Genomic DNA, 25380 nt, shown 5'->3' on the forward strand with positions numbered 1-25380 from the left:
TAACCCATGTTTGTAAGTATAATACTTACTCGTCACTTTTCCTCCCGGTTCCAATACATACTACACTATATTGGGCACTCGGTTTGTTTGTTTATAATGCCGCTAGAAGAGAGGGAGGATGAAGAAGGAACTTTTATGAGCATTAGCAAGGAGTACAGGCCCAGGCCACCTATTTCTAATGTCTGTGCACATGTTGCAATGCTTATGCAGGGTGGCCTGTGTCTGCAGTATCAAAAAGTGGGATGACTATTGACTGTTCACCCTTCTTGATCTCCACTACAAGGGAAATGCCCCAGTTTATACTGAGCACAGTTAAGGAAAAAGCAAAGTGCACTCACATAACCAAAGTACTCTGTGAACAGCTGTGTGAAAACTTTCTCCCACCAAAATCCACACGGGGATGTTAGGCAATCACCATTTCCTCCTCCTCTACTACCAACTCTTGCACTAGGTGAGGTCACACAATTCTACCACTCTTGTCCTATGCAGGAGCTGGGAGGGATCTTATAGAGGCTACATTTACTGTGACCATCGCAAGCATCTTAATCACAGAGCCATAGCCACTGACAATGGCTGCTGAAAAGAATGGCACATGATTATCTGGGTTCCTTTGTTGGTGGTGATGCTGGTGGTGATGGGAATAATGACACATGCCTGAGCAAAGGTGACCCCATAGTCTTGGGGAAACAGGCTTAATATCTGCCCAGTGCCCACAACTAGCACAATTTGCCATCCAAGTTCTTTCTTGCCTGGCATCCAGTGTTCTGTCTGAGAGAATCTTCAGTTCTGCTGACAGTTTGGTCATGGTTGATAACAATTATCGGATAATGTCACCTCAATTATCTCACTTTAAAAAAAAGAAAAAAAGATAAGTGGGTTACTAACATTTACCAGCCACCCAATGCTGATGTCAAAGATTGATGCCAGAAGGATGCCAATAATTGCTGTTGCTGCCACCACAACCGCCACAATATTAATTACTACTGCATTGACCCAATGTTTCCACACGTTAGTATCAGAATGTGACATTCATTCTGAGTGTCATTCATGTCATCATCAAGCTGCAAAACCAACAATCATGTCTCAATTCATGTTGCTACTGTTAACTCAGACATTTACCACAGGTCTGCCACCACAACAGCCACATCTTAAAGAGTACCTGTGGCGTAAAATAACTACAAAAATCACATACTTACCTAAGTAGAGGATGGCAAAAGGTAAAAAGAACATTTTTGTGTAGTTATAGCTAGTCACAAGCCACTGTATATACAATAACATTTTTTTTGATAATCTTTAGAGTTGATTCCCATTGCAAGCACTTCTGAGCATTTTCAAATTGCTGGCAATTCAAAAAACACTTTGCTATTGTAATCCTATGGGAGTGACCCCACTGGAGTGATAGGATTTATAAAAATGTTGCAAAATCATAAACACCTACAAAATTGTCAATCTCACTCCTCCGCCCCCCCCCCCCCCCCCCCCAAAAAAAAGTGAAGAAAATTGTAAAAAAAAAACAAAAAAAAAAAAACACCGTGATTGTGATGGCGGTAGGTGATTTTCAGTGTGAACTAAGCATAACAGACCATTGACATTTGTCTTTGCAGAGAAAGCATGCAATGTTCTGCATGTGTGATTCTGCATTTGCAATGTTTTTATTGTCTTTTGTACAAACTTTAGTTTTTTTTGCAATTTTTATTTATTTGAATGTGAAATTTTACATTCGATTTTTCTGTGAATACCAGTGAGGTTAATTTACATAAACGCCCATCTAATTAACACCAAATCACATGCAAATTTTCATGCAAAATGGGAATTTTATCCAAATTTTCCGTGTTCCTACTGATTTGCATAGAAACACGACTTGCACATTGCACATGAAAAAAAGTACACCTGCTGTCCAAATTTTATATGTAGAAAATTTGCAAATTCACACAAAGTCAGGCATGCAATGCCATTGATATACATAACATCTGCAGCAAATGTGTTTTTGCAATTTCATCTGAACACTGCCTTAGCATTTTATTTTCATATGCTGTACAAGTCTGTTTAACCTCTTGATGACCCAGCCTTTACCCCCCCATAGGGACCAGCGCTGTTTTAGCTGATCTGTGCTGGGTGGGCTGTGCAGCCGAACACGGTAAATCCAGCGCAGGAGACTTGGGCGCAGCCGGCGCCACCATAGGCCGTAATAGGAACTATGGCTATCGCAGACACAGGGAGTAACTTCAGCGCCGTCAGAAGACGGACCTGAAGTTGCTTTTAAAACAATAATTCGGATTCCAGCGATTGCTGGAAGCCGAATTATTTCATTCCCCCACTATCCATGTCGGCCTGGAGGGGGAATAGTAATTAACACGGCCCGGACTTGTGCGGCAGCAGGATCAGCCATATACTGGCTGTGTCCTGCGCCCAAGTCTCCGGCGCCGTTCTCTCTCGTACGCTGTGCAGCCCCCAGCACAGATCAAACACCAGGCAGAGCGACCAGATCGCCCCCCTTTTTTCCCCACTAGGGGGATGATGTGCTGGGGGGGTCTGATCGCTCCTGCCTGCCTGGGTGTTGCGGGGGGGGGCACCTCAAAGCCCCCCTCCGCAGCGAAATTCCCCCCCTCCCTCTCCTCCCTCCCTTTCCCCGGAGATCCGAGGCTGCACAGGAACGGATCTGTCCTGTGCAGCCTCTAACAGGCTCCTGCCCGTCATGTGACAGCGATCCCCGGCCGCTGATTGGCCGGGGATCGCTGATCTGGTACAACGCTGCTACTGTTAGCAGCGTTGTACAAATGTAAACAAAGCGGATTATTTCCGCTTGTGTTTACATTTAGCCTGCGAGCCGCGATCGGCGGCCCGCAGGCTATTCACGGAGCCCCCCACCGTGAATTGACAGGAAGCAGCCGCTCGCGCGAGCGGCTGCTCCCTGATTAATTAGCCTGCAGCCGGCGACGCAGAACTGCGTCGCTGGTCCTGCAGCTGCCACTTTGCCGACGCGCGTTATGAGTGCGCGGTTGGCAAGTGGTTAAAGCGGACCTGAACTCAGAACTTCATCTCAGCTCTAACAGATACGCACCAGCATAATAACCTTTACAGAAAAACATTTCTTTGTTACAACTGATACAAATCCTACAATAAATCTGCAGACTACTTCCTGCTTTCATGGAAGCAGACATATTGTGAATATCATGTGCTTCCAAATTAGCTTATCTGCCTTATTTGCCATGGCAGTCAGGTGACACAGGGAAGAGATCAAATTGCAACTTGTGATTAGTCACAGATGAGGGGGAACTGGGAAGTCTAAACTCTCTAAATGCATACAGGGTGCATTTCTCTATTTTTTCCTTCTGTAGGTGCAAGAGTTCAGGTCCCCTTTAATTATAAATGGACCAGTATTGATGGGCAGAAGTGGTTAGTAGATATGTGTGATACCATCAAATGACCCTCATGCATCAGAAATAATGACACAATTACAATCCAGTTATAATTGTAAGGATATTTATAATTTATAAATAATCTTCAGATGAAGGACTGAAATACAACAGATGGGGCTACTTTCACTTATTTTTCTGTCATGACAAAGCCACATCCAACTTTGTTGTTCTGTTCTGATTTTAACTCTACCTACCTGCACACTAAGTTTCCACCACTGAAGTCCACAGTTGCACAAACATATGGCAAGATAGGCTTAATTTAGCAATGTGTAGCATGAAAGCCATGATAGCATGATAATGTGGCACAATAGGCATAGTGTAGCAGCTTGTGTAGCAATTTATTCATGATATAGACTTTCTTGTTAGACTATCACATCAAGATAAATTAACTTTGAAGGTACATTTTATTAATGACTAGCTGATTGCCTGGCGTTGCCCGGATATGTATTTGGCTGCTGTTGGCTCCGCATACTTTTTCTAACCCTAACACACAATAACTCAATGACCAAGTTTCTGAGCTTTGTGGTCTTTGGTATCAATAATTTGCATTAAAAGGAAACAAATCTGAGTGGCAGTTTTTGGCTCCACCCCCTTTTCTGAATTTGAACCCCAGTCACCCCATAACCAACTTTACCAGGTTTGAGGCCTGTGCCATTAACAGTGCAAGAATGGCAGCAATTAAATATTCCCCTTGAAAAGCAATAGGTGAAGTTTGATTCACTTTTGTAGGCTCCACCCACTTTTCTGAATATTAATCCTAGTCACCCAGTGACCAACTGTGCAAAGTTTAAAGGATACCCGAAGTGACATGTGACATGATGAGATAGGCATGTGTATGTACAGTGCCTAGCACACAAATAACTATGCTGTGTTCCTTTTTTTCTTTCTCTGCCTGAAAGTGTTAAATATCAGGTAAGTAAGTGTCTGACTCAGTCGTGACTCAGACAGGAAGTGACTACAGTGTGACCCTTACTGATAAGAAATTCCTACTATAAAACACTTTCCTAGCTGAAAATGGCTTCTGAGAGCAAGAAAGAGGTAGAAAGGGGAATTTCTTATTAGTGAGGGTGACACTGTAGTCACTTCCTGTCTGAGTCAGGACTGAGTCAGCCACTTACTTACCTGATATTTAACTCTTTCCGGCAGAAAAAGGAAAAAAGGAACACAGCATAGTTATTTGTGTGCTAGGCACTGTACATACACATGTCTATCTCATCATGTCACATGTCACTTCGGGTATCCTTTAAGAACCCTGCCGTTAACAGTGTAAGAAAGGCTGCAGTTTACATTTTCCCAGTGAAATTTGTATTTGTCTCCACCCACTTATGACCCGGCATTGCCCGGGAATGTATTTGAATGATGTTAGCTCCGCCCACTTTCTAACCCTAACACACAAACACTCAATGACCATGTTTGTGAGCTTTGGGGTCCTTGGCATCAATAATTTGTATATTCCAATAGAAATTAAACAAATCAGATTGGCTGTTTGTGGATTCACCCCCTCTCCAGCATTTGAACCCCAGCCACCCAATGACCAACTGTAGCAGGTTTGAGGCCTCTGCTATTAACAGTGTAAAAATGGCAGCAATTTAAATATTCCACTTGAAAATCAACAGGTGAATTTTGATTGGCTATTATAGGCTCCACCCACTTCCCTGAATATTAATCTGGGAAAAATTTGGGAACCCTGCCATAAACAGTGTAAAAATGGCTGCAGCTTACATTTTCCCAGTGAAATTTGTTTTGGCTCCGCCCACTGTTTGTAACATGGACACACAGTCAATCAGTGACCAAGTTTGTGAGCTTTTGGGTCCTTGGCATCAATAATTTGTATTTTCCCATGAAATGATACAAATCTGGTTCACTGTTTGTGGCTGTGTCCCCTTTTCTGAATTTGAACCTCAGTGACCCAATTACCAACTGTACCAGATAAGAGGCGTGTGCCATTAACAGTGCAAGAATGGCAGAAATTTTAATATTCTCCTTGAAAAGCGACATGTAATTTTTGATTGGCATTTTAGGCTCCACCCACTTTTCTGAATATTAATCCCAGTCACCCAGTAACCAGCTGTGCAAAGTTTGAGAACCCTGCCATTAACAGTGAAGAAAGGCTGCAGTTTACAATTTCCCAGAAAAATCTGTTTTTAACTCCACCCACTTTTTGTAACCTTGACACACAGCTTTTGGGTTCCTGGCATCAAAATTGTGTGACTGGAAGCAGTTTATTCAACAAAGAAATCTGGCTGTTTGTGGCTCCACCCCTTTACTGAATTTGAACCCCAGACACTTAATGACCAACTGCACCAGGTTTGAGGCCTCTGCCATTAACAGTGTAAGAATGACTGCAGTTTCAATATTCCCCTTGAAAATCAATAGGTGAATTTTGATTGAGTCTTGTAGGCCCCACCTACTTTTCCAAATATTAATCCTAGTCACCCAGTGACCAACTGTGCACAGTTTGAGAACCCTGCCAATAAAAGTGTGAGAAAAACTGCTGTTTACATTTTCCCATGAAAAAAGTTAGTTGTTTTTTGGCTCCGCCCACTATTTGTAATCTTGACATACAGCCACTCACTTACCAATTTTATGAGCTTTGGGGTCCTTGGCATCAATAAGTTGCATTTTACCATTGAAATTAAACAAATCTGATTGGCTGTTTTTGGCCCTCTCCCTTCAGAATTTAAACCCCAGTCTCCCAGTGACTGACTGTAGCAGATTTTAGGCCTCTGCCATTAAGAGTGTAAGAAGGGCAGCAATGTAAATATTCCCCTTGAAAATCAAAACATGAATTTTGATTGGATACTGTAGGCTCCACCCACTTTCCTGAATATTAGTTCCAGTCATCCAGTGACCAACTGTGTCATCCACCCAGTTTGAGAACCCTGCCAATAACAGAATGGCTGAAATCAATCTAACAAATCTGATTGGCTGTTTGTGGCTCCACCCCTTTAGTGAATTTGGACCCCAGTCACCCAATGACTGACTTTATCAGGTTTGAGGCCTCTGCCATTAACAGTGTAAGAATGGTAGCAATGTGAATATTCCCCTTGAAAATCAATAGGTGAATTTTGATTGGCTGTTGTAGGCTCCACGTACATTTCTGAATATTCATCCCAGTGGCCAATTGTGCCAAGTTTGGGAACCCTGCCATGTTAAAAATGTAGTTGCTGGCACTGCCCACTTTTTCTAACCATGACATACAGTCACTCAGTTATCAAGTTTATCAGCTTTGGGGTCCTTGGGATCAATACTTTGTATATTCCCATTGAAAAATAAACAAATCTGGCAGTTTGTGGCTCCGCCCCCTTTCTGAATTTGAACCCCAGTCATCCAGTGACCAATTGTACCAGGTTTGAGGCATCTGCTATAAACAGTATAAGAGAATGGTAGCAGCTTAAATATTCCCTTTGTGTAACGATTGTGGAATTCTCTCCGTGTTCAGCGCACAAGACGTGCGCTGACACTGCAGAAATCCTCCACAAGCGTGTAATTTGAGGGAACCCAGCAAAAGGTGCAATGCACCTGTAGAGGGAAATTCCTGTCGCAGGTGGAGCTGTGGAGTGCAGAGGAACCGCTCCTCTGCCCTACCACACACGCCAGACAGGAATTGCACGAAGGGAAGAAAAGCAGGGCAAGAGAGCCCTGAATGAGATTGAGCAAAGGGACAGATTGTATGTGTGTGCACCAAACTAGTCGCCAACCCGCGACGGTGCATACACAACAGCAGATATGAAGTAGGAACGCAATCGCAAGAGAGGCGATTGCCAGAGGAGACACAAGGCTACAGCAAGGCAGAGCACGAGAGTAGCAAAGGCACAGCAAATCATACAATGAGAAGATACGGAAAATAACAAACGCTAGCTAAACGCGAACACCGCACTCATTCGCAACAGTGCACGTGTTTACATAGTTACATAGTTATTTTGGTTGAAAAAAGACATACGTCCATCGAGTTCAACCAGTATAAAGTACAACACCAGCCTGCTCCCTCACATATCCCTGTTGATCCAGAGGAAGTCGAAAAAACCCTTACAAGGCATGGTCCAAATAGCCCCTAAAGGGAAAAATTCCTTCCCGACTCCAGATGGCAATCAGATAAAATCCCTGGATCAACATCATTAGGCATTACCTAGTAATTGTAGCCATGGATGTCTTTCAACGCAAGGAAAGCATCTAAGCCCCCTTTAAATGCAGGTATAGAGTTTGCCATAACGACTTCCTGTGGCAATGCATTCCACATCTTAATCACTCTTACTGTAAAGAACCCTTTCCTAAATAAATGGCTAATGCGCGGTCTCCGCGTGATAAGCACAACAGAGACAAGCACGCCTAACTAACCACCGACAGACAAACATGAAACAGAGGACGCGAGCGCTTGCTTAACGGTTACCTCACCGAGCCTCCAGCAAGCATTCGTAGCAGTCAAGACTAGTGCGATCCAGGAAGACAGAACAGAAGGATCCACAGCACTAGTGCAAGGCGAGTGCGATCCAAGTACAGCAAGAGAGTAGCAGACCAGAAGGATCCACAGCACTAGCGCAAGGCGAGTGCGATCCAAGTATAGAAAGAGAGATGGAGATCAGACGGATCCACAGCACTAGCTCAAGGCGAGTGTGATCCTGGCAAGACAGATCAGATGAGATAGCTGGTAGCAACCGCTGCTCCAGCTATACTCCAAGAACAACAGATCAGAACGACTTCCTGTCGACCACCGCTGGGACAGGACAATCGCAACAGACAAACAAAACAGATATGCAATCCTAACTGCACTAGGGAAACTGCCTAGTACAGTTTCAGGAATTACTCTAAGCTAATCTTCAAACAAAGAGCAAGGCTGACACTCAGGAGTGTTCCACAGGACTAACTCTTATGACCAGCAAAGGACTCTGGGAAACATAGCTCTTTATACTGCCAGTCATCAAAGGAGGCAGGTAGGGGATTTGCATAACGAGTGTATGCAAATTCCTCAGCAGCAGAACAGACCAGAAACTTGTAATGGAAAGATAGGTCTCTCTTGCAGAGACCTGCAGCCCACAGACTGGAGGAATGGTCAAACAGCTGTCTGCCAGTGCATCCAGCTGAGCGGATCATTACAGTACCCCCCCCCCCCCCTCTAGGGTCGGATTCCAGACGAGCCTTTAAACTGATATTTGCAAAAGACTCTAACTGAAGACTCATGAAGGTCGGGGCAGCCCAACAAGGCCCAATTCCAGAGTCAGCCCACCCGAAACCGACCTCATCGGAAGGAGAAGCCACCGAAACATGCCCATCAGCACCACAAGTCTCAGCGTAACACCCATCAGTACTGTGAATGCAAGAGAAGAAGCCATCGACACCCACCGAGCCATGCCCACCACCTTCCAAGGACCGTCCAAAAACACCAAACCTGCCACAATACCCATTCAAAGTGTCCCTTTCCACAAAGCACCCACTGCTGATCTCATCCAAGGTACCAGAAAATATTTTTCCCAGGATCTCCCAGAACACTTTGAAGCTCCGCAGAGATCCCAGGAGGGCAGAACGATCACCAGGCTCACATGGAGAACTATCAAGAACCCCTATGGAACCAATGACAATTCCGGATTCAGAATTACCAGGGCAAGCATCAAGAACAGGGCCTTCAGGGACCACCTCTGGGCATGCAGGCAGGCAGGCAACATCAGAACAGGTTTCCACTGAGGAAGCATCTGAGCAGGCTGGCAACCGAGACACACTTGGGCTTTCTGGGTCACAGAACACATCGGGGTACACTAGCCCAAGGGGAACCTCAGGACACATCGAGGAACTGCCAACCTCAGAGTCTGTCACGACAAGACCAAAATCAGAACCGGGCAGAGAATCATCATGAGCAGTGGTCTCAAGCACTGGACTTTCAAAAAAAAACTCGGACTCAGGCTTAGAAGTCTCAGTGACTGAAATGGTATCTGACAAAAACTCATCATTGACTATGCATAACTGAAGCTCCACAAGAGCTACAGAAGTAGTCAGCATGGTAGGAATGCCTACTGAAGTGGGCATTACTTCAGAAGGAGTTGGGGAGCCAGAGGCATCTCCTATAAGTTCTGCACCCTTTGGGAGGAACTCGAAGTCCTCCAGAACATCAAACAAAACCTCAGGAGCATTGACTACACACGACTGAAGTTCCACCAGAGCTGAAAAAGTAGCCAGCAAGGCAGCAATGCCTACTGAAGTGGGCAACACCTCAGAAGGACTTGGGGGCAGGAGACATCTCCTACAAGTTCTGCACCCTTTGGGAGGAACTCGGAGGTCTCCAGGACATCAGACAAGACCTCAGGAACATCATTTTCCAAGTTTTCTAAGAAGGATTCTGAACTATCCATGTTACAGGGCAAAACTGGAACTTTATTTTGTGGACAGGGCAGATGTCTAAGGGAAAGTTTCACCATAAACTGAGACTGAATTTCATCATCATGAGCGGAATGTACAGGAATATTTACTGGAACATACACTGACTCCCTAACTTTAATCTCACTGCACCCAGAATTCTGCGTAGCAGTCAAACTAGCTTGCAACTCCAAAACTGCAGAAAAACAGGTGAGTATAGTAGCAATACCTAGACGAGCCTCTAGGGACACTGCAGGAGACTCTAAACAAGGCCATATTAACTCATCCAGAGTACAGGGTGCAGAATCAGCATTTTCCTCAGAACAAGAAAGGGACTCACAAATGTCAGTGCGAGTGGAGATCAGGTTTTCATTCATGGTACAGGGCAGATTCAGAGAAAGCTTCTCTGGGCAAAGCAAAGAAGCTTCAGCTTCAGATTCGCAAAACCGAAGCGCTGTCTCACTCTTAAATTCGGCTAACAATGTTAAATCCGAGGAGTCAGAACGCAAAACTTGCGAATCAAAAATCGCTTTAGGTTGTGAAACTGACGCTTGCATAGCGCAAACCTCCGCGATCTGCGGGGCAGACTGTAAGGCGTTCAGGACAGAAACACTGGAGCAACTGTCACCAGGCAACGGGTCCTGACAGGTGTGAACAGGGTGAGACAAAGACGCATTTGCAGTAGAAATAGCGACAACATCAGGAAAAATGTTATTAGACATATTAATTTTACTTTTGATGCTGCATAATTTAGGAATTTTCCCCATAGCAGGATCACAGATGGAAGATCTTAAAGATCTGTCTCTAAATGACAAGGGGTCCCACACATCCTTGAGAAAACTGGCACATCCATGCCGATCACAATCTGCAGGAACATCCGAGAAACAGGCATCAGATCGCACAGATTCAAACTGCACGCAGTCAGGAGAGAATCCTCCAGGATTCGCACTGGAATCAACCACAGTGGCACACCCACTCATTTCAGATCGCACAATGTCAAGACTCACATGCTTTACCCCAGAAAGGCAGGAACAATCATCTGACAACGATGTCTCTTTATTGGAATCAATTGATTGGTGTGTGTGCAACTCATCCAAAATCGTCTGCCACACACACATCACTGGATCCACAAAACACCTGTCACACTCATCGGAATCAATCAAAAGGTACATAGAATCGAGACAATCATTCAAGACATCTTCGCTTTTGCGAGGTAAAAATCGCAAAAGGCTTTCCAATCAAAATCAAACTCCTCCATCAAGGCCCCGATTTCCCATGAGGCAAATGGAGGTTCAAACAAGCCAGTATCTAAGTAGCTCTCATACGGGTTGGGGTCAGGTACATGCATAGACTTTTTTACTCCTTTAATACAGAAAATAATTCTGCCTATCAAAGGATCCACAAAAGCTTTGGATTGGGGTAAAAAACTGAGCTACATCATTGCAAACATCAATAGGGAGTGTTTTATTCAGATGCTTGCGGTTTTTTGTCTTTACCTTTTTTGCAACTTTGCATGTCTGCTGTTTAAAACCTGAAGTGGCAACCGACACATTGAACTGATTGTCATACTGAAAGGTTTTGCATGGAAGGGAAAGATCAGCTGACTTATCAGCAGCTACACATTCAATCAGAGCAGGTGGTAAGCCAGGCAGTTTAAACCAGTGAGAGAATATCACTGCAAGAAACTGATACAGATTATCATTCCAAGAATTGTCTTTTAACACATTGTACGCCCAGGTGAACAAATCGCCTTTTAAGAGCACATAGGCAAACTGAAGAGCCGACGTAGACGGATCAGTAATCTGAAAGGTGGGATTCAGGCAAAACCTCACACATTCAGAGAGAAATTCTGCTTTAGTCTCTGAGTTTAGCCTTTTAAAGCTCTTAAAGACACAGGACCCATACTCGACCAAATCGTACAAATCGGAAATTCCCTCTACACTGGGAATTTCGGTTTGGCTGGTCATACTGTAACGATTGTGGAATTCTCTCCGTGATCAGCGCACAAGACGTGCGCTGACACTGCAGAAATCCTCCACAAGCATGTAAATTGAGGGAACCCAGCAAATGGTGCAATGCACCTGTAGAGGGAAATTCCTGTCGGCAGGTGGAGCTGTGGAGTGCAGAGGAACCGCTCCTCTGCCCTACCACACATGCCAGACAGGAATTGCACGAAGGGAAGAAATGCAGGGCAAGATAGCCCTGAATGAGATTGAGCAAAGGGACAGATTGTATGTGTGTGCACCAAACTAGTCGCCAACCCGCGACGGTGCATACACAACAGCAGATATGAAGTAGGAGAGAGAGAGGCGATTGCCAGAGGTGACACAAGGCTACAGCAAGGCAGAGCACGAGAGTAGCAAAGGCACAGCAAATCATACAATGAGAAGATACGGAAAATAACAAACGCTAGCTAAACGCGAACACCGCACTCATTCGCAACAGTGCACGCGTTTATGTGCGGTCTCCGCGTGATAAGCACAACAGAGACAAGCACGCCTAACTAATCCCCGACAGACAAACATGAAACAGAGGACGCAAGCGCTTGCTTAACGGTTACCTCACCGAGCCTCCAGCAAGCGTTCGTAGCAGACAAGACAGATACACGAAAACAGGAATAAGTGAGAGATAGGATCCACAGCACTAGCGCAAGAGGCTATTGCAATCCAGGAAGACAGAACAGAAGGATCCACAGCACTAGCGCAAGGCGAGTGCGATCCAAGTACAGCAAGAGAGTAGCAGACCAGAAGGATCCACAGCACTAGTGCAAGGCAAGTGCGATCCAAGTATAGAAAGAGAGGTGGAGATCAGACGGATCCACAGCACTAGCGCAAGGCGAGTGCGATCCTGGCAAGACAGATCAGATGAGATAGCTGGTAGCAACCGCTGCTCCAGCTATACTCCAAGAACAACAGATCAGAACGACTTCCTGTTGACCACCGCTGGGACAGGACAATCGCAACAGACAAACAAAACAGATATGCAATCCTAACTGCACTAGGGAAACTGCCTAGTGCAGTTCCAGGAATTACTCTAAGCTAATCTTCAAACAAAGAACAAGGCTGACACTCAGGAGTGTTCCACAGGACTAACTCTTATGACCAGCAAAGGACTCTGGGAAACATAGCTCTTTATACTGCCAGTCATCAAAGGAGGCAGGTAGGGGTTTTGCATAACGAGTGTATGCAAATTCCTCAGCAGCAGAACAGACCAGAAACTTGTAATGGAAAGACAGGTCTCTCTTGCAGAGACCTGCAGCCCACAGACTAGAGGAATGGTCAAACAGCTGTCTGCCAGTGCATCCAGCTGAGCGGATCATTACACTTTGAAAATCAAAAGGTGAATTTTTATTGGCTGTTGTAGGCTCCACCCACCTTCCAAAATCTTAATCTCATTTACCCAGTGACCAACTGTGCAAAGTTTGAGAACCCTGCCATTAACGGTGTAAGAATGGCTGCAGTTTATATTTTCCCAGTAAATGTTGTTTTTGGCTCTGCCCAGTGCCCACATTTTGTGACCTGGACACACAGTCACTCAATGACTAAGTTTGTGAGCTTTCAGGTTCCTGGCATCAAAAATGTGTGAATGGAAGCAGTTTAGCCACCAAGGAAATCTGATTGGCTGTTTGTGGCCCCATCTCTTTAGTGAATTTGAACCCCAGTCACCCAATGACCGACTTTAGCAAGTTTGAAGCCTCTGCCATTAAAAGTGTAAGAATAGCAGCAGTTTAAATATTCCGCTTGAAAATCAATAGATGAATTTTGATTGGTTGTTGTAGGCTCCAGCCACTTTCTTGAATCTTAATCTCATTCACCCAGTGACCAACTGTGGCAAGTTTGAGAACCCTGCGATTAACTGTCTAAGAATGGCTCCAGTTTACATTTTCCCATTTAAAATGAATGGCTGAAATTTGATTGGCTGTTTTATGCTCTGCCCACTTTTCCTGGATTTGTAACCTCGGTCACTAAGTGATCAACTGTGCCATGTGTGGGGACTCTGGCTTGATTACTGTGAGAATGGCAGCCTTTTACATTTTTTCTATTGACTTGAATGGGTGAAATCTGATTTGCTGTTTTTAGCTCCGCCCACATGTGCAGGGGGGACGCGAGACCTCCAGAACATATCATACCAGGTAGTAAGGGATCTGCATACCAAGTTTCGTTCAAATCGGTCAAGCCGTTTTCGAGTGATCGCGTACATACATACATACACACACACATTCCCACATCCGATTTTATATATATAGATATTAATGTAACCTATACCCATGTAACCTGGGGGACAGCCCTCTAGCATAAATCACTCACTGGGGCCTACTGCCACATGTGTGGCCATAGTTACACCCATCTCCTCCTGGTCACTGGAGCTGAGGAAGGATGAGCCCCAGTCCATTTACACGGACGAGAGTGCTCTATGAAGGGTGTGATGCTGCCCCTTCCCACAACCCCCTTGCACTGCACTCCCAGAAACCTTCCCAACATCCACCAATGTCTTGTTCCTCTATCACCCTCCATCCCAGCAAATGAATAGACTGGAAGGGGGAGGTCAGTGGCTCTAACGGCCAAGTTCTACTGCAATGGTCTTGCTACGCTCACTTCCAAAAGACAGAAACTCTCCTTCAGAAGCCAGTGGACAAACAGCCAAAAAGCCCAGCAAGCTATCACAATTCGAACATTGGGTTGGAATATAACAGTAGTGCTTTGGGGTGGGGGCCCTGTTACAGTTAAACCTCCCTAAACATTGGGCAATTCACATCACACATCAGTACATGAGTACATGATCAGTATATGATCCCTTGGCTGACAGTGGTGTACCGATGCTGTACCGATGAGTTACTAGCCTCCAAGCTAGCAACGCGTTTGTTACAGGGGAGTAACCTGCGATTGCAGGTGGCCCACAGCTCTGTGAGGCCCCAGCTACTAACTTTCCCTGCTTCTGGTACAGGGGACTATACTTCAGATCAGGTGTTTTGTGGCTACCCACTGGTATGGGTGTAAGGATCATGATGGCCACACCTGTTTTATGAATATTGTGTGATGGGCTCCAAGGCGGTGAAGGGCACCAAGGAGAGGGAAGGAGGAGGGGGACATTGGGGGGCCCCATCAAAGCTTCGCTGGGGGGCCCCATGAATTGTAGTTACACCACTGGTTTGTTGCTATGGAGAGGTTAAAGGGAGAGTGAGTGGCGCATGACAGCGCGGATTCCCTTGAGCAGGGAGAACAATGGCTTTGGGGATCACTTGCAATCAAACAATCAAAAGAACCGCACACCTGCAGTGAAGCGAGGCTGGTGCAAGGGTCCCATAGTAACAGTAATTCAGTAAATAGAGAGAGGGATTCACACACAGATTTCAGGAACAACGTGAACTTTACTGCTCCAATGCACACATACACAACATCTAATTGTCCAAGCAGACGATTTTTTCGGGCCTATCCGATCCCCTTTATCAAGGCATAAGCAGAAAAACATGTACAAACACCAGTGTGCAAACCCACTTAAATAATACATAGCAGTGGAGCAACACACCCCCAACTGCCCGTTAACACTGCCTCTAATCGGGTGGTGTAACAATCAAAGGTTCAGAATTATTTGTTGAATGACAAATCAGTCTTGCAAGCATGCCTGTCAGAGAAACCCAGCGTTGTGAAGTGAATCCGTGCATCCACCATGATTCCCGATGTGGGCGTGGCCTCCTGGACGTGTATGCACTAGGCATGCTCAGATGTACCAAAATTTGGTTCGGGTGCATTCGAATTCGGGTCCACATGACATTCGAATTCGAATTCGCCTTCGACCGATAAAATTCGGTTCGGATTCATATTCGGTTCGGGTTACGCCTCAAAGTTCGGTAAAAATTCGTGTTCGCCAGTGGTGCTCAGCAGAGCTCGAATATTCGAGTAGCTCGAATATTCGAGCTCTTTTCCAGCTATTCGAGCTCGGTATTCGAGCTCCGAATAGCTGTAGCTATTCGAATGGGCTATTCGCGTACACTCGAATAGCCCATTCACTATTCGAGCTATTCGAGCAAACGGCGCTATTCGAGCTCGGTACCGAGCTCGAATAGCGTCATAGCCCAGATTGATGTCCTTAGAGCCAATCAGAGGGCTCCCAGGCCCTCTGACGGCAGCCAATCACAGAGGGGGACCCTGGCCAGCCCCTACCATATAAATAGCGGCCGCCATGTTCCGTTTCTCCGTGCTTGCCTGAGACTTGTACAGAGAGAGAGTTGCTCCTTTGTGCTTTGGCTTAGCAAGAGCTCTATTGTGGTCATTTACCTAGCGTTTTTGCTCACATACACCTCCTATACACACCTATATTGTTGTTAGTTAGTTAGACATTGTATTTTAGTTAGTAGCATTTGTGTTACATAGAGACAGGCCAGCTGCTGCAGGCTTACAGCTTTAGGCCTCAGGGCCTTGCCTGTGTGGGCAGCTGTCCTCCTGTCCTCTGTTTATTTCTCTCTATTCTATATATTTCTGCTGTCCTTTACTACTGATTGTATTAGTATTGTAGTTATATACTGTAACTGTACTAGGACACTCACTGTCACTGTTCATAGGCTACTAGCTGCTCCTGCGTGTGTGCACTCACTTTCTGTGTACACACTACACACACTCTATTTCCTTCTGATAACTGATTGATTATTGTAATTGATTATTGTAATTAGTTAGTTGTACTTACTGTTACTACTTACTGTACTAGGAGTCTAGGACACAGTCACTGTTCATAGGCTACTAGCTCCTGCGTGTGTGCACTCACTGTCTGTGTACACACTACACACACTCTATTTCCTTCTGATAACTGATTGATTATTGTAATTAGTTAGTTGTTTGTACTTACTGTTACTACTTACTCTTACTGTACTAGGAGTCTAGGACACTCAGTCACTGTTCATAGGCTACTAGCTCCTGCGTGTGTGCACTCACTGTCTGTGTACACACACTACACACACTCTATTTCCTTCTGATAACTGATTGCTTATTGTAATTAGTTAGTTGTACTTACTGTTACTACTTACTCTTACTGTACTAGGAGTCTAGGACACTCAGTCACTGTTCATAGTCTACTAGCTCCTGCGTGTGTGCACTCACTGTCTGTGTACACACACTACACACACTCTATTTCCTTCTGATAACTGATTGATTATTGTAATTAGTTAGTTGTTTGTACTTACTGTTACTACTTACTCTTACTGTACTAGGAGTCTAGGACACTCAGTCACTGTTCATAGGCTACTAGCTCCTGCGTGTGTGCACTCACTTTCTGTGTACACACTACACACACTCTATTTCCTTCTGATAACTGATTGATTATTGTAATTGATTATTGTAATTAGTTAGTTGTACTTACTGTTACTACTTACTGTACTAGGAGTCTAGGACACTCAGTCACTGTTCATAGGCTACTAGCTCCTGCGTGTGTGCACTCACTGTCTGTGTACACACTACACACACTCTATTTCCTTCTGATAACTGATTGATTATTGTAATTAGTTAGTTGTTTGTACTTACTGTTACTACTTACTCTTACTGTACTAGGAGTCTAGGACACTCAGTCACTGTTCATAGGCTACTAGCTCCTGCGTGTGTGCACTCACTGTCTGTGTACACACACTACACACACTCTATTTCCTTCTGATAACTGATTGCTTATTGTAATTAGTTAGTTGTACTTACTGTTACTACTTACTCTTACTGTACTAGGAGTCTAGGACACTCAGTCACTGTTCATAGTCTACTAGCTCCTGCGTGTGTGCACTCACTGTCTGTGTACACACACTACACACACTCTATTTCCTTCTGATAACTGATTGATTATTGTAATTAGTTAGTTGTTTGTACTTACTGTTACTACTTACTCTTACTGTACTAGGAGTCTAGGACACTCAGTCACTGTTCATAGGCTACTAGCTCCTGCGTGTGTGCACTCACTTTCTGTGTACACACTACACACACTCTATTTCCTTCTGATAACTGATTGATTATTGTAATTGATTATTGTAATTAGTTAGTTGTACTTACTGTTACTACTTACTGTACTAGGAGTCTAGGACACTCAGTCACTGTTCATAGGCTACTAGCTCCTGCGTGTGTGCACTCACTGTCTGTGTACACACACTACACACACTCTATTTCCTTCTGATAACTGATTCATTATTGTAATTAGTTAGTTGTACTTACTGACTGTTACTACTTACTTACTTACTGTACTAGGGACACTCACTCAGTCACTGTTCATAGGCTAGCTCCTGCGCGTGTTTGCGCGTGCGTGCGTGCACTCACTGTCTGTAGTGTACACACACTAAATTTACTTGTGATTACTACTGATTATTGTAACTGCTAGTTGTACTTCCTGACTGTTACTACTTACTTACTGTACTAGGGACACTCACTCAGTCACCTCACCCACCAACCCACTCCATTAAAGTACCCCACTTTTCACCCGCCCTTTTAAAAAACTTTTGTCTATACGCCCAAAACATCGAAGATGTCTGGAAGTGGCAGCCAGCGCGGTTTGAGCAAGGGGAAGGGCAGCAAGGGAATCAGGAGGAGAGGGAGCAGCATTGTGGCAGGCCGCGGCCGCGCCACCATGCACAGTTCCGCAGCAGCAACAGCAGCGTCAGTGGCTAACATTCCTCCCATAGCCACTGGCCGTGGACGCCTTGGGCGCCGCCCAGCAGGAGCATCTGCAACTCACGCTGCAGAGACACAGCAGCAGCAGCGTGTAGCACCTGCTCCGATTTTCCTCCAGCCGGGTCGGAAACGTCCCATTGAGGAAAAGCATGCAGACACTGTGGTGCAACTCATGACGGAGGATGAGCAGCCCGCCATCAGCTCTGCATCCGAGGCCTCCACCCTCACCACCACCACCACCACCACCCCTGTTCGCAGCAGCCGCCCAGCAGGGTCTGGGGAGGAGGCCAGTTCACCGTCACAAGTTGGCGACCTGTCACTCAGCAGTATTTTTACCCCAGGCACCATCAGGGTATTGTCTGCTGTTGTTGGCGATTTTGAGGAGGAGATGCTGATGGGCACTTTGGGGGATGAGGGATTGGACAGCAAGACTGTGGCGACAGTCAAGCAGCCAATCCATGCATCAGGAGAGGAGTTTGGGGGGTCATCATCCCAGCAGGACATGTTTCAGGAGGGGGAGGATGATGATGACCCGGTGACAGACAGAGACTGGGTGCCACCACCTCCAGGGGATGTCGTCCTCAGCAGCTCTGAGGAGGAGGAGGAGGATGCTCTTGTAGGCCTTGCAAGGAGGCGCATCATTGCAAGCATTGGCAGCAGTAGGCAGGTCCCACAGCCTGCTGGTGTCTCAGGCTCAGCAGCAGCAGCAGCAGCATCTGCCAGTACCACCACCAGCCGCACCCAAGCCCCCCAAGCCCCCCCCCCAACCACCACAGGGAGACAGGCAGCAGCGCTTCCATGCCGTAGGGGGATGTTTCTGTCACCAATCTGGCGATATTTCACCATGCCCACTGTGTACAGCAAGTACGCCACTTGCAACCACTGTCAGCGGAAGTTGAGCAGAGGTGCAGACCCCTTAAAGTTCAGCACCAGCTCGCTCATCAACCACCTTTCTGCGAAACATTTCCACCAGCATGAGGAGTTCCAGAGACTGAAGGCATCTGGTGCTGGCAGTGGCACCACACCCATCACTGCACAGCCTTCAGCAGCAGCAGCAACAGCAGCCACCCGCCCTCCTGCTCCTCCAGCAGCACCAGCAGGAGTGCGGAAACGCACTGCTCCTCCCCCCTCTGCAACTCCTGCCGCCGACACTGAGGCCTGTTCTGGCAGCCAGTCCTCAGTGGCCTCCTCCGCTGTGTCTGCTGATTCCCGTGCCAGCAAAAGGCCACGCCAGAGCCTTTTGAGCGAGTCCTTCCAAGGGGTGGTTAGGGCTCTGCCTCCCAGCAGCCGTCGCGTGCGGCAGCTGAACGGCTTGCTGGCACGGGCCATGTGCTCCCAACTCCTGCCGTACACGCTCGTGCAGGAGGGGAGCGACATTCGTGCGCTGCTTGCTTGCGCAGCCCCAGACTGGCAGCTCCCCAGCAGACACTTTTTCTCCCGCAAGGCCATTCCTGCACTGCACCGCTTTGTGATGGCCAATGTGGAGCGAGGGCTGGAGCACGCGGTTGGTGAAAGGGTCCACGTCACCATGGACTCCTGGAGCAGCCGCTTCGGGACAGGCCACTACCTGTCCTTCACTGTCCACTGGGTCAGCTTGGTGGAAGGGGGTGAGGATGGGAGAGCAGCAGCGGGCACAGCAGCAGCAGCAACACAGTGGGTGGTGCCACCCCGCAGGGTCAGGGGAACTGCAGCAGGTTCCTCCGATCCTCTGCCATCCTCCGGCACACCTGGCCAAACCCCCCGCCTCAGCAGCAGCGTGAAGGCCCGCCACTGCCAAGCGCTGCTGCACTTGGTCAGCCTTGGGAAGACCAAGCTGACGGCAACCCATGTGTTGGCCAAACTCCAGGAGCAGGAGAGGATTTGGCTGACCCCCAGAGGCCTCAGAGTCGGAGAGGTGGTGGCTGACAATGGGGCCAATCTGGTTGCCGCAATAGACAGGGGAAACCTGACCCACATCCCCTGTCTTGCCCACGTGCTGAACCTGGTGGTGCAGAAGTTCTTGCGCACCTACCAGGGGATGGGCGAACTGCTGGAAACGGCAAGGAACGTTGTGCGTCACTTCCGGCGCTCGGCTGCAGCCTGTGCGAGCCTGGAAGACGTGCAAAAGGAGCTGGATCTGCCACGCCATCGGCTGATCCTTGACGTTCCGACTCGCTGGAACTCCACCCTGGCGATGTTGGAGTGTCTGGTTGAAAAGAAGCACGCTGTCAACCAGTACCTTGCCCTGGCCACTGTTTCCGCCGCTCAGAGAAGGGACAAGACCAGCAACATCCCGTCCATCGTCCCCGATGATGACTGGAGGCACATGCAGCAGGTGTGCTTAGTGCTGGCTCCCTTTCTGCAGGCCACTAACATGGTGAGCAGGGACCATGCTATGGTCTGCGAGTGGGTGCCCCTGGTTTGTCTGCTGAACAGGGCCCTCGATGCTTTGCTGGAACAGGGAGCGGCAGCCTTGGACCAGCAGGAGCGGCAAGCAGCTGCACAGTCCACCTCTGAGGGGGAGGAGGAGGAGGACTTGGTGGAGGTCCCTGACCTTGCTGGTGATGAGGGGGAGCAGCACAGTGCAGCTGAGTTGGTGCGGGGGTGGAGAGAGGATGAGGCTGACGAGGCAGAGGAGGAGGATGAGGACAGCAGCACTGCCGTCGATGTGCCAGCAGACGTGGCCCGCCTCTTCCCAATGGCAGCGCACATGCTGACGTGCCTGCGCAGAGACCCCAGGGTGATCCAGATGAAGCAGAGGGAGGACATCTGGATCAGCATGATGTTGGACCCACGCCTCAAGGGGAAGTTGAGCCAGTTCCTGCCGCCTGCAGGAGGAGACCCAGCGCAACAAATAAGGAGCTTGCAGCAGGCCCTTGTTGAGCGCTTGGAGGAAGCCTTCCCCCAGCCTTCCACCCCCACTGTCCAGCAGCCAGCACAGAGGCAGCAGCAGGTGCCTGCATCCAGCAGCAAGCGCCCCACAGACCTGCTGTCTCTCAGCCATGAGCTCTACAGGACTGTAGAGGCTCCGGCAGCAGTGACTAGAGAGGAGGTGCATGCAGCAGCATCCTCCACCGGTCACAGCCAGCGCCTGACCCGCATGGTGGCTGACTACATGGGGTCCTACAGCGGGCTTGACAGCGATGCCCCTGTTGATCCCATGGAGTATTGGGTCAAGCGCCTGGAGATCTGGAGCGAGCTGGCGCAGTATGCCCTGGAAGTGCTGTCCTGCCCCCCTTCCAGCGTGCTGTCCGAGCGCTGCTTCAGTGCAGCTGGTGGTGTGGTCACCGAGAAACGCTCACGTCTGTCTCACAAGTCTGTGGACAGACTGACGTTTCTCAAGATGAACCAGGCGTGGGTGGAAGGCGAGTTCCTGGCCCCTGTTGTCGGCGAGAGGGGGACATGAACTGGCTAAGAACCATCGTTAATGTGCCTTACCACCCTTTACCACCTCCTGGCTCCTGCTCACTAAGCCAGCCTGGTTCACTTTGACTATTACGTCGCCTGCAGCCACACATTTTACACCTACAGTGGGCTGCTGTGTACTGCCCTTCTGCTGTCTGTCTGTGTTTCCCACTGCCAGGGTACACAGATTTACCTTCTGCTGCCACTCTGCCACCAGCTATTACGTCAAACAATAGCTATATATCTGTGTAATTTGTTTTACAAACAAAACCAAAAAACCATTAAAAAAAAAAAAGGTTTAATTTTTCTGAGGTGCCCGGGTTGAAAACTGTGTTGTCCCAGTTGTGTATTGGACACGATGTGGGCTGCACGACCGCTGTCTGGGACCTCCTGTTGTGTTCATTTACGGCCTGGTATCACCGCTAGGTACCAGGGCTATTATGTCACGCTGCCTGCCTGCTGCCACACTCACACTACTCCTCCATTCCTCCTGCTGCTGCTGTCTGTCTGTGTTTCCCACTGCCAGGGTACACAGAATTACCTTCTGCTGCCAGTCTGCCACCAGCTATTACGTCAAACAATAGCTGCACACATAATTACTCCTCCATTCCTCCTGCTGCTGCTGCTGCTGTCTGTCTGTCTGTGTTTCCCACTGCCAGGGTACACAGAATTAGCTTCTGCTGCCACTCTGCCACCAGCTATTACGTCAAACAATAGCTGCTCACATTACTCCTCCATTCCTCCTGCTGCTGCTGCTGTCTGTCTGTGTTTCCCACTGCCAGGGTACACAGATTTACCTTCTGCTGCCACTCTGCCACCAGCTATTACGTCAAAAAATAGCTATATCTGTGTAATTGGTTGTAAAAACAAAACAAAAAAACCAAAAAAAAAAAAGGTTTAATTTTTCTGAGGTGCCCGGGTTGAAAACTGTGTTGTCCCAGTTGTGTATTGGACACAATGTGGGCTGCACGACCGCTGTCTGGGACCTCCTGTTGTGTTCATTTACGGCCTGGTATCACCGCTAGGTACCAGGGCTATTATGTCACGCTGCCTACCTGCTGCCACACTCACACTACTCCTCCATTCCTCCTGCTGATGCTGCTGTCTGTCTGTGTTTCCCACTGCCAGGGTACACAGAATTAGCTTCTGCTGCCACTCTGCCACCAGCTATTACGTCAAACAATAGCTGCTCACATTACTCCTCCATTCCTCCTGCTGCTGCTGCTGTCTGTCTGTGTTTCCCACTGCCAGGGTACACAGATTTACCTTCTGCTGCCACTCTGCCACCAGCTATTACGTCAAAAAATAGCTATATCTGTGTAATTGGTTGTAAAAACAAAACAAAAAAAACCAAAAAAAAAAAGGTTTAATTTTTCTGAGGTGCCCGGGTTGAAAACTGTGTTGTCCCAGTTGTGTATTGGACACGATGTGGGCTGCACGACCGCTGTCTGGGACCTCCTGTTGTGTTCATTTACGGCCTGGTATCACCGCTAGGTACCAGGGCTATTATGTCACGCTGCCTGCCTGCTGCCACACTCACACTACTCCTCCATTCCTCCTGCTGCTGCTGTCTGTCTGTGTTTCCCACTGCCAGGGTACACAGAATTACCTTCTGCTGCCAGTCTGCCACCAGCTATTACGTCAAACAATAGCTGCACACATAATTACTCCTCCATTCCTCCTGCTGCTGCTGCTGCTGTCTGTCTGTCTGTGTTTCCCACTGCCAGGGTACACAGATTTACCTTCTGCTGCCACTCTGCCACCAGCTATTACGTCAAAAAATAGCTATATCTGTGTAATTTGTTGTAAAAACAAAACAAAAAAAACCAAAAAAAAAAAAAAGGTTTAATTTTTCTGAGGTGCCCGGGTTGAAAACTGTGTTGTCCCAGTTGTGTATTGGACACAATGTGGGCTGCACGACCGCTGTCTGGGACCTCCTGCCTGCTGTGTTTATTTACAGCCCTGGTATCACCGCTAGGTACCAGGGCTATTATGTCACGCTGCCTGCCTCATTGACTGCCTGCTGCCACACACTCATCCTCCTCCTCCTGCTGCTGAATTTACCTCCTGCTGTCTGTGTGTTTCCACTGCCAGGGAGCACATACAATGGCGCTTCCAACATGCGTGCGCCACCAGCTATTTGTTACGCTCAAAAATAGCTGCATTTCTTTAAAAAAAAAAATTTGAAAAGAGAAATAAGTGAAGAAGAAGACGATATTGAAGAAGAAGAAGAAGAAGAAGAAGAAGAAGAAGAAGAAGAAGAAGAAGAAGAAGAAGAAGAAGAAGAAAAAGGAGAAGAAGATGAAGAAGAAGAAGATGAAGAAGATGAAGAAGATGAAGAAGATGAAGAAGATGAAGAAGAAGATGAAGAAGAAGAAGATGAAGAAGAAGAAGAAGATGAAGATGATGAAGAAGAAGAAGATGAAGAAGATGAAGAAGATGAAGATGAAGAAGATGAAGACGAAGAAGATGATGAAGAAGAAGAAGAAGATGAAGAAGAAGAAGAAGATGAAGAAGAAGAAGAAGAAGATGAAGATGAAGAAGAAGATGAAGAAGATGAAGAAGATGAAGAAGAAGATGAAGAAGATGAAGAAGATGAAGAAGAAGATGAAGAAGATGAAGAAGAAGAAGATGAAGAAGAAGAAGAAGATGAAGAAGATGAAGAAGATGAAGATGAAGAAGATGAAGAAGATGAAGAAGAAGAAGATGAAGAAGATGAAGAAGAAGATGAAGAAGATGAAGAAGAAGATGAAGAAGATGAAGAAGATGAAGAAAAAGAAGATGAAGAAGAAGAAGATGATGATGAAGAAGATGAAGAAGAAGAAGAAGACAATATAAAAGAAGAAGAAGATATAGAAGAAGATATAGAAGAAGAAGATATAGAAGAAGAAGAAGAAGAAGATATAGAAGATAAAGAAGAAGAAGAAGAAGTATATACAGTACTGAACAAATTTCTGGACACAACTTCTCTTTTCAACTTTTTTTTTTTAAAGGAACATCCCCACATAATCACTTGCTGTTGTTACTTGGAAAAAAAGAGGTTTCTTGCATCATTCACCCTCAAAACAAGTGTTGGAAGCTATTTAAGGCCATTTCGAATAGTCAGCTCGAATAATGAGCTCGAATACCGACTCGAATAGTGAGCTCGAATTCCGAGGTCGAATCGAATAGTAAAAATTATTCGACTCGAATATTCGACTGACCTCGAATAATTTACTATTCGAATTCGACCTAACTCGAATTTTGAAAAGGGGTATTTGAGCACCACTGGTGTTCGCGACTTCGGGGTTTTTTTGTGTTTTTTTTTAAAGGGAAATCACATTGTAATAGGTGTACTTAACAAAAACAAAACTAAAAACGTGACGTGTGGCACTGGCAGCTGGCAATGCATTGTGTGGACCCTGTTGGTGGGACCACTGACAGCAGGGGGATAAATACAGCAGCAGGAGGATAAATACAGCAGCAGCAGCAGGAGGAGGAGTGACGTGTGGCACTGGCAGCAGGCAATGTATTGTGTTGACCCTGGCGGTGGGACCACTGACAGCAGGAGGATAAATACAGCAGCAGTAGGAAGAGGAGTGACGTGTGACACTGGCAGC

General features: G+C 46.9%; 1 long non-coding RNA gene across 1 annotated transcript in view; it reads right to left on the bottom strand.

Annotated features, from left to right (window-relative positions):
- Positions 1-25380, bottom strand: part of LOC137570460 (uncharacterized) — a 96751-nt gene that overhangs the window by 63498 nt on the left and 7873 nt on the right. The gene's annotated exons all lie outside the window — the stretch shown is intronic.

This window comes from Hyperolius riggenbachi, chromosome 4, assembly GCF_040937935.1.
Source record: "Hyperolius riggenbachi isolate aHypRig1 chromosome 4, aHypRig1.pri, whole genome shotgun sequence".
NCBI lineage: Eukaryota > Metazoa > Chordata > Amphibia > Anura > Hyperoliidae > Hyperolius > Hyperolius riggenbachi.